This window comes from Amblyomma maculatum, chromosome 8 (genome assembly GCF_055883805.1).
Source record: "Amblyomma maculatum isolate TAMU_Amacu chromosome 8, ASM5588380v1, whole genome shotgun sequence".
Taxonomy (NCBI): Eukaryota; Metazoa; Arthropoda; class Arachnida; order Ixodida; family Ixodidae; genus Amblyomma; species Amblyomma maculatum.
Genome location: NC_139351.1, coordinates 58753535 through 58762958, shown reverse-complemented (window position 1 = coordinate 58762958; position 9424 = coordinate 58753535).

Genomic DNA, 9424 nt, shown 5'->3' with positions numbered 1-9424 from the left:
AATAGAATCCGAATCGTCTTCAGCACCTAGGAAAAAGTGAAATGCAGGAATATCTACGCCAGATCCTTCACAAGTCGATCTGCAGTGGTCAATTTACTTACGTGACATTGCAGAAGACTGATCTGCGGATATTTTTGGCTGCGTTTGAGGGATACGAAATGCTAGAACGGGCAGCAGACTGAGAATTCTAAAAAAATGCTTTTCTTCTTTCCCCAATCACCATGGCGAAAAGCACGTGGCTCAAACCACAGCAGAACTACCGTCTTCTTCGTCAGCGTCGAGCGATAACGCCCCGTACTTGTAGGGAGAGGGATTCTTCAGCTCCAAATCAACTTAGAGAACATATAGCTACTGTTAAAACTGAGTGAAGAAAGCAAAAGCTTATAGGGATGAGGGAGTCTGTCACCTGCACTGGAACACGAAACAACAGCGCAAGGGCTATCCATTCCTGAACATGTTTGGCGAATTATTCTCCACTCATAATTGCAACTGTATTTGTGCTGCGATCCAGGTGCATAAAAGAGAGCAGCATTTTATTCTGCTACGCAATGATAAAGCTGACTGATATTGGTGAGCCACACACTCTAACTTTTGTAAATAGCACTCAGAACCGTGATGCCATACACAGCGCTGCGATAGAAAAATTAAGCGCAAGTCCTAGAGTTCTTCCGAACCTCGTTTCCACTTGCGACATTGCTGCAAACACAGCAATCATACGCGCGGGTATGCAGAATCGACGTGGCGTCTACAGCAACAGCGGCGCCTATACTATATTTTATGAAAGCAACAACGACAATAGACACATGGCGGCCGTGTCTACGCACTGAGATCAATGATTCAAGACGATAGTGGGGAATAGTGTCGCACGTGTAAGGAGAGCTCGTACTGTGGTTTTCTAGTCAACCGTGAAGGATAAAGGCGGTTGTCAGGCGAGTATATAGGAGCTGGTGATTCATCGCAGTTGGATTATAGGGCCGCTGCCTGTCATGAGGGGAGCGCACGATCTCAGGCCAAAGCTTAACGAAGGCCATTGTCGATTCAGGCGCTTAGCTTGCCGAAACAAAACAGGGAACATGTAACTGATCTACTGAACTCTATGATGTCTTTGGTTGCCCGCGTGGTGGTGGTGAAAACGTTTTTATTGCGAAAGCAATACTACTCGCAATACTGCTCGACAAGAAGACGAGACGGGCTGGAAAGTGGTGACCAGCCGGAAAACGAAGAAAACGGAATGCGCCCAACCTACTGCGCAACCTTCCCAGCAAGCACAACATACAAGCGATGGGCAGGTGAGCTCTTCTCGCACGCCTCCTAACATTATGAACCGGGTGATAAGAGCCTCACGCATGCCACCCTGCCGCAAGACAACATCAAGATAGTGTTTCCCCCAAAGGGCGGCTTGAACTTACAAAAGATCGCACCTACCTTAATGAGCAAAGCCCTCAAGGCAGCAAATAACCTTGATCTACAGAAGACCACGGAGAGAGAGAGAGAGAGAAACAACTTTATTCACCCCAGATGTCGTGAATTAGGGCAGGTGGGTCCTGTGTGGCCCCCAGGTGGGAGCCACATCCTGGGCCCAAGAAATAAGTGCAAGTTGTGTGTTCTTGTCAGGCTTGGTAAGGCGTTGGTACCAGATTTCCGCAGAAGACCACGGAAGACATAATATGCCCCATATTATGCAGAACATCATAGTGGCGAGCACGCCCTTTCGAGAAAATGCAGACAATTATGCGGACTTAAGGGTTATCATAATATTTGGAAAAGAGTGCGCAGCCAGAGCTTAAGAAATTGCCCGAAGCGACACCTGCAAAGGGGTAATCAGACACATCGACAGTGCAGACGATCACAAGACGGTTGAAAGAATCATTGTGAATGACCGCAACCCCTTGGCACAAGCGGCGAAAAGAATCAAGAACTCAGGATCAGTGATAATTGGGTTTGATGGTCTTCGTGTCCCAAACTTCATTAGGTATGGACCCACACTGATACCCTGCTACTTATATCGCAGACAAGCAGACATATGCTACGTATGCGGCAAACTTGGACATCGTGCGGACGTTAGCCCCGATCCAGGCTCCAAGGGTTGAGAATTTCCTAACCCCACCTCATTCCACATGTGCAATCCGAAATGCAAGCTGTGCGGGGGCTTGCACGTGATGGCGGACAAGGGGTGTAGGAAACGCTATCTCATACCATACGTAGTATGCGCCGCGCACGACGACAACGAGCACGACTGGAGCAACAAGAGGAAGTACAGTTAGTCGAAGAAGAGCAGCACGCGGCACGACGCCTATCTAGGTCCAAGACGCCGACACGCGGCCGTTTCCGCTCTCAATCGCAGAGCCGCACACATGCGAGGACAAACAGCAGTCGTTCTCATGTACGCTTCGGTGAAAAGGGCAACGTAGGCGATGGCAAGTGGGCGGACAAGGTCAGAGACGCTACGACGCCAACAACAAAGAGAAGTGAGTCCCGCAACCCAGATAAAGAGCGAATAGCTATGTTAGAACAGGAACTAAGAGAGCTAAAAGCCGCTTATACTAAGCTAACACTCGAATTAAGTGCAAGGGGTAAAGTGAACAGCAGTAAACAAGCGCACACACCCGAGCCATCAACCGCTATAGAAACTCTCCAACTCGTTGAAACGCAGAGACAGGAAGAACAAATTAAAGAATGTCCGCCTCCTAAGAAGCGCGCTTTAACGCAACCGCGAACCACGAAGGACGCCATGGACGTCATGAACGAGAATATGAGGCTAGTGCACAAGGGCATGGTACGATTGAATGAGAAAATGGACATAATTAAAACACGAGTACAGAAAATGAAAATGTATCTAAACAGTACGGTAGTACCGGCAATGGCGAGGATGATTTCACAACACATCGGTGCGCAAGGCCCACCTCGCGATGGTCTCACTGCAAGCGAAGGGGGCTGCAATGTCTAGGGGATCACCTCAAAAAAAGCGGTCCTCCTGCAGATGGTCAAATCAGAAACCGAGAAGCCACATGTCATCATGCTAGAAGAAACACTCATAACCGAACTGGCCATCACGGGCTATAAGGCCGAATCCCACAGAAACGAGCAAGGCCGAGGCATCGATTTACTGATTTGAAAGGAGATCCTGAATATTCGGCATGAGATCCGCAACACAGCCTGCTATCTAACACACCTCACGATCGAGATCAACCGAACGACCACGTAGGGAACAAGCAAAGCATCGATCTTCCTCACCAATCTATACAGCAACCCCAAGGATACGAGGCAAGGGCTTAGAAGCATTCTGGCCAATATTGTACACATCGCCAAAGCTAGTCTGCTGATTGTAGGGGGAGATTTTAACGCCCACACCAGGCTTGGGGCTACGGGATTCCCTCTAGCAAGGGAAATCGTCTTCTCATGACAGCCTCCCATACCGACTTCACGCTGATCACAGACCCGGAAACCCAAACCACATTTAGCACTTCCACATGTCGAGACACCACACCGGACCTTACTTTCGTCCGCGGCCTAGACAAATGTGCCTGGCACAAGTCCGGCACCTCGGCAGTGACCACTATATTCTTTGAATTGATGCAGAGATACCGGGAAAGAAGGAAAGGGAGTACAAACTTACCGATTGGGACAGATTTCGTGCAATACGGGCGCAGTCGTCCAACTCATCAGGAGCAACCGCAAAGCACACGATAACAAGCTGGACCGAGCAGCTCAAAGCAGACATCGCAGCCTCAGAAAGAACGATTACAACGGACATTAAGATCGAGAGAATGGACAGTCGGCTAGCGAATCGTCTCGAAGCCAAATATTCCATTCTAGCCAGGTAAAGGGGTCAACGTCTTAACAGAAGACTACGAAGGAAACGTGCCGAACTCAGCAAGACCATTGAACAAAACTGCGTGATTCTCTCCCGACAACAATGGGACGAAGTCAGTAACTCCCTCAAAGGGCAAATACGCAGAAGGAGTGGGCGGAGACTCATAAAATACCTCCTCGCCGACCATGGAACAAAAGCCAAAACTAACGGATCAGGCTAAGTAAATTAGTACACCACGCGAAGCAAACCAGTACTGCCGAGGTCCTTGTGGATGACCTTGCCAAATGGTACTTCTGGCTTAAATCGGCGCTACCGAGTACCTTAAAAAGGAAGAACTATGACGGTGCCCCAAACTCAGAGCTAGAGATGGACTTTACAGAAAGCGAAGTACGCTTCGCAGTTCACGAACTAAACAGTAACTCTGCAGCAGACCCCGATGTTATCACAAATAGGGCTCTCCAAAACTTACAGGATGACTCGGTTACGTTCTTAACGCAACAAATGAATGAAGCCTTGAAACCTGGCCTACTACCTGCAAAGTGGAAGCATGCTAATACGGTCCTCATCCCGAAATCGGGCAAGCCGCTGGGCCTACCCAACCTAGGGTCGATCTCACTGACGTCCTGCCTAGGAAAGCTAGCCGAACAAGTCATCCTAAATAGACTATCGGAACGCGTAGAAGAAAAATAGCACTTCCCTTACAATATGATCGGCTACAGGCCGGGTCTTTCAACGCAAGACGCTATGCTACGAATCAAGAAAAGTTTGTTGGATCGCCTCACACGAGACACCAAGGCGCTACTGGGACTCGACGTGGAGCAAGCTTTTGACAACATCCAACATAAAGCCATTCTCAAAGTCATAACTGACCATAAGCTCGGAACACGCTTCTACCACTACGTCAAGGCGTTTCTAAAGGATCGAACGGCCACTCTCCGGAGAGGCGAGCATGTCTCGGAGAGTTTTTATCTGGATGATAAGGGAACACCACAAGGCTCAATACTTTCACCATTCTTATTTACCTTGGCGATGACAAAGCTTTCTCGCACACAGGGTGAAATTGCTGATGTGGAGCACACCGTATACGCAGACAATGTTACCATCTGGAGCACCGGTGGCAGCGATGCGGAATTGGAAGCTCACATGCAAGAAGCCATCACGGTTATCGAGGCCCATCTTGCCCCAATGGGACTTCTCTGCTCTCCTGGAAAATCCGAGCTACTCATATAGCACCCCTCAAGACCAGGCCGCCAGACTAACCACTGGCGCCGACACCACACACCGTGCATACAGTTGCACGACAGGGATGGAAATCGCATACCTACGGTTGACAAATTACGAATTCTAGGATTAATCATCCAAAGCAACGGTTCCAACTGGGCGATGCTGGACAGCATCATGATCAAGATTGCAAACGCGATCCGGATGTTTCGGCGCAGCATGAATAGGCACAGGGGACTGAGTGAGGACAACGCCATTCAAATGGTCCACGCTTTTGTACTCTGTCACATCACATACTTGGCTGCAATGCTCAACTGGAAAAAAGAACCTCAGAGAAGGTTTGAAGTACACATACACCGAGCTTCCAAGACAGCGTTAGGACATTTCCATAATACTTCCACTGAACTACTCTTACAGCTAGGAGTGCACAATACCCTTGTCGAAATCATCGAGGCACAGCACACGGCACAGATTGCACGCCTATCAAGCACCAAAGCGGGCAGGGAGATTCTCGTCAAGCTCGGCCTGAACACCATAGCCGAAAGGGACAACGTCTTGCAGTTACCTAAAGGCGTGCGAGAAGCAATCAAAGTGTCCCCCTTTCGAAAAAACGTACACCCGATCCACAATCAAAGAAGAAGATACGCCCACGCCAAAGCCCTCGCCGCGGACGAGGCAGAGTTTCCCGACCAGACAGCTTTGGTGGATGTAGCGTACATACCGGGCAAGCAAGTCTACTCGGTAGCTGTAGTCGACGGGCACGGGCGTACGCGCAACTCACTCACACTTTATATCAAGAAGCCAGAGGTAGCTGAACAAGCATCAATGGCACTAGCTCTAAAAGACTCGAGAGCTACACAACTGTATACAGCGACTAGCAGCCACTCGAGCTTTCACTAAGGGCGGGATAGACAAGACGCCGCTACGGATTTTAGGCGGAAGTAACATCACCGATCACTCTATCGTACGGTTCCCGGTACACATGGGCAGTTCAGAGGGTGGCCTGCGGAATCTCAACGAGATCGCACACGAGACTCGCGAGGACTCATCGACCGCGTCCCTCCGGTTCCTCTGCGACTCCACATATCGAGTACAGATATCAATTATTCACGTACAACGAGCTCACTAAGCACTTTTTTATCTAGGACGACGAGCATTTCCCCTCCCGGATAAGAAATTAACTCGCAGTCAGTCAGTCAGTCAGTCAGTCAGTCAGTCAGTCAGTCAGTCAGTCAGTCAGTCAGTCAGTCAGTCAGTCAGTCAGTCAGTCAGTCAGTCAGTCAGTCAGTCAGTCAGTCAGTCAGTCAGTCAGTCAGTCAGTCAGTCAGTCAGTCAGTCAGTCAGTCAGTCAGTCAGTCAGTCAGTCAGTCAGTCAGTCAGTCAGTCAGTCAGTCAGTCAGTCAGTCAGTCAGTCAGTCAGTCAGTCAGTCAGTCAGTCAGTCAGTCAGTCAGTCAGTCAGTCAGTCAGTCAGTCAGTCAGTCAGTCAGTCAGTCAGTCAGTCAGTCAGTCAGTCAGTCAGTCAGTCAGTCAGTCAGTCAGTCAGTCAGTCAGTCAGTCAGTCAGTCAGTCAGTCAGTCAGTCAGTCAGTCAGTCAGTCAGTCAGTCAGTCAGTCAGTCAGTCAGTCAGTCAGTCAGTCAGTCAGTCAGTCAGTCAGTCAGTCAGTCAGTCAGTCAGTCAGTCAGTCAGTCAGTCAGTCAGTCAGTCAGTCAGTCAGTCAGTCAGTCAGTCAGTCAGTCAGTCCAGTCAGTCAGTCAGTCAGTCAGTCAGTCAGTCAGTCAGTCAGTCAGTCAGTCAGTCAGTCAGTCAGTCAGTCAGCTCCGTTACGTTTGCTGCAAACGAACTCATGCCCCTACCCCTGGCGCATGAAGCGTATCGACCCCACACTATAACGGACATGTGTGTGAACGGTGCAGTGACCGTGTAGACTTGAACCATATGCTGTGTGGTTGTGCATCGAGTGACGCCTACGCCATGAACGAGGAACATTGGGAATAAGTGCTAAAAAGGGCTTCACCACACGATCCGCTTCGGGCTGTCCAGGAGGCCCGCACGGCGGCGGAGAGCTTCGGGCTCTGTGCCGACGTAGGAGCTACCCTCTATAAACCAAACCGAATCGACAAGCCTCGCGCTGAAGTTTGCTCAGTCGGAACGTGTTTTTCGGCCACCACTTGTTCATCTTTGGCTTTCGTTTTTCATTTAACGGAATCTAAGTACGAAAACAAGGTCTCCCAATTGTTATTTCCTTATTAATGCGAAAGCATTACCTCGCTATGTTTACAGCTTTACGCAAACCGCGTCCGCAGGCCGTATCCGCAGGTAGTATCCGCAGGCCGCGTCAGCAAAATCGTGTCCGCAGCGGTTGTAACTGAGGTGTGATAGAGGTTAATGAGTGGTGCCAATCGATAGAGGGTGACCCAATGTTGTTGCCGGTAAAATAATTAGGCCAATAAGTTAATTAGGTAATTAATTACAGGCAAACTTGTAAACGTTGTCCGCAGCAGTTGTATTTGAGAAGTGGTAGAGGTTAATGAGTGGTGTCAACCAATAGAGGGTGACGTACTGTTGGGTTCGAAAAAATAGGCCTATAATTTAATTAGGTAATTACTTGGAGGCGAAATGCTAAAGTAAAGGCGAAAATGGTCTCATTAGCCAATGGCTTGGCGCCACAATTGGATGTATCAAATACTGAAGTAGTTCATTAAATCAGTCAATTAAAGTTACGTCAAAGATGTGACATCACTTTAATTAGAGCCGAAAAAGAGGGTAGAAATAGACTTGGGTGATATTTTAAAGTATTGAAGACTAAAATGGGTAAACAAGAAGGGAATAAAGCAACTAGAAGCAACCAGAAGCAGCACCTGTGCTTTCGAATTATTCCAATGGAGATTCTGCAGTGCTCTTTAATTTTTTTCAGAGAGAACTCGGCCTGCAAAATGGTTGAGCGCTGTAGCTTTTTGCTGTTAGTATTTACCTCGAAGTAGCACGATTTCATTATGTGTTATAACCTGACCCAAGCGGCTAAGCAGCTATTTAACACACACCGATAGCTTCTAAATTAAATATACTCGTCTTGTCGCTGCACAACCCGGGGGATCTGGCTGCTGTGTAAATATCTGTTCAAGGCTTAATACAAATAACGAAATTGGGTTTAGCCCTCCAACGGTGGGTTTGTGGTTAGGGCTCTCGACTGGTGAGCCCGAAGACATAGGTTCGATCACAGAAGCGACGGCCGCGCTTCGATGAAGACGAAGCTGAAGTTCCTGTGCAGTGTGCGATGTCAGCGCACGTTAAAGAATACCAAGCGGTCGATAAATTTCCAGAGCACTTCATTACGGCGTATCTCATAGCCGATGCCACGTTTGGATGCTAATGCTCATATACCATATGAAAACCGAGTTGTAATGCTCCAGCTAGCTTTTCTTTGCTGCTGTTTCTTTGGCTTGTACGAGAATGTACAGGTGCAGGCATAAGTAAACGGAGCACGCTCTTCCGTTCAAATTAAAAGCAAGCCTCCTTTTGCACCGAACATAAGAAAACAATATTGTCCCAGTGAAAGGGCGCTGGCATCTACTAACGGATCGCGCATATCAAGTCTTCTAGCTTCAATTATGCAACGCATGGAAAAGGGTAGAAGAAAAAAAAAAAACGTGCCTGCGCTTATTTTTGCTCGCACCAGTAGGTGGAGGATATAAAAAGCATTGTGCTTGACATGCAGTCGCAACACTTTGATAGGCGATATAAAGTTCTAGAGATAAAAATGATCCTAATGTGGCGGTGTTCATAAAAAAACAACAACAAAATTTGCTTGCCGTTAGCTTGTCAAGTCAGATGAACACAAATCGATATTTGTTGGTGTCACTGGCACACACCACGTGAACGACAACACAGCCTAATTGCGGAGGTTCGAAATGGCTGGTAGGAAGGAGAGCGCATTGGAAGTGACATTATATGCGAATTATACGCAAGAGTAATTTTACAATTGTTCAAAACTCTTTATCGTCAGTAAGGTACCGAAACGGCATTATTAGCGCAGCAGTGTGATGAGCACCGGCACAGTTAACATGCACGTAAAACTAAATTTCCTAAATAACAAGTCGATTTTAACTCTACGGCAATGCAAATAAACGTGCTCCAACACAATCGTGTGGAGAAAATATTTAGCGCCCGAAGGTTAGCTAAACGCGGCTGCCGTGCAGGCGCGGCCGCGGCGATACCGCAACTCCGCAGTCCGCAAGGAAGCGCCCGCGCAGCGGCGCGCTAGTCGGCAGAAAATGGCCGCGGCCGGAAGCGGCTAAAAAAAATCTCCGCGTGGCTCTCGGGGATCGTTGAAATACATACCTTTTTAGGTGTACTGTTGGGCCTTTTTAAAGTAATGCTGGTTGCTAAT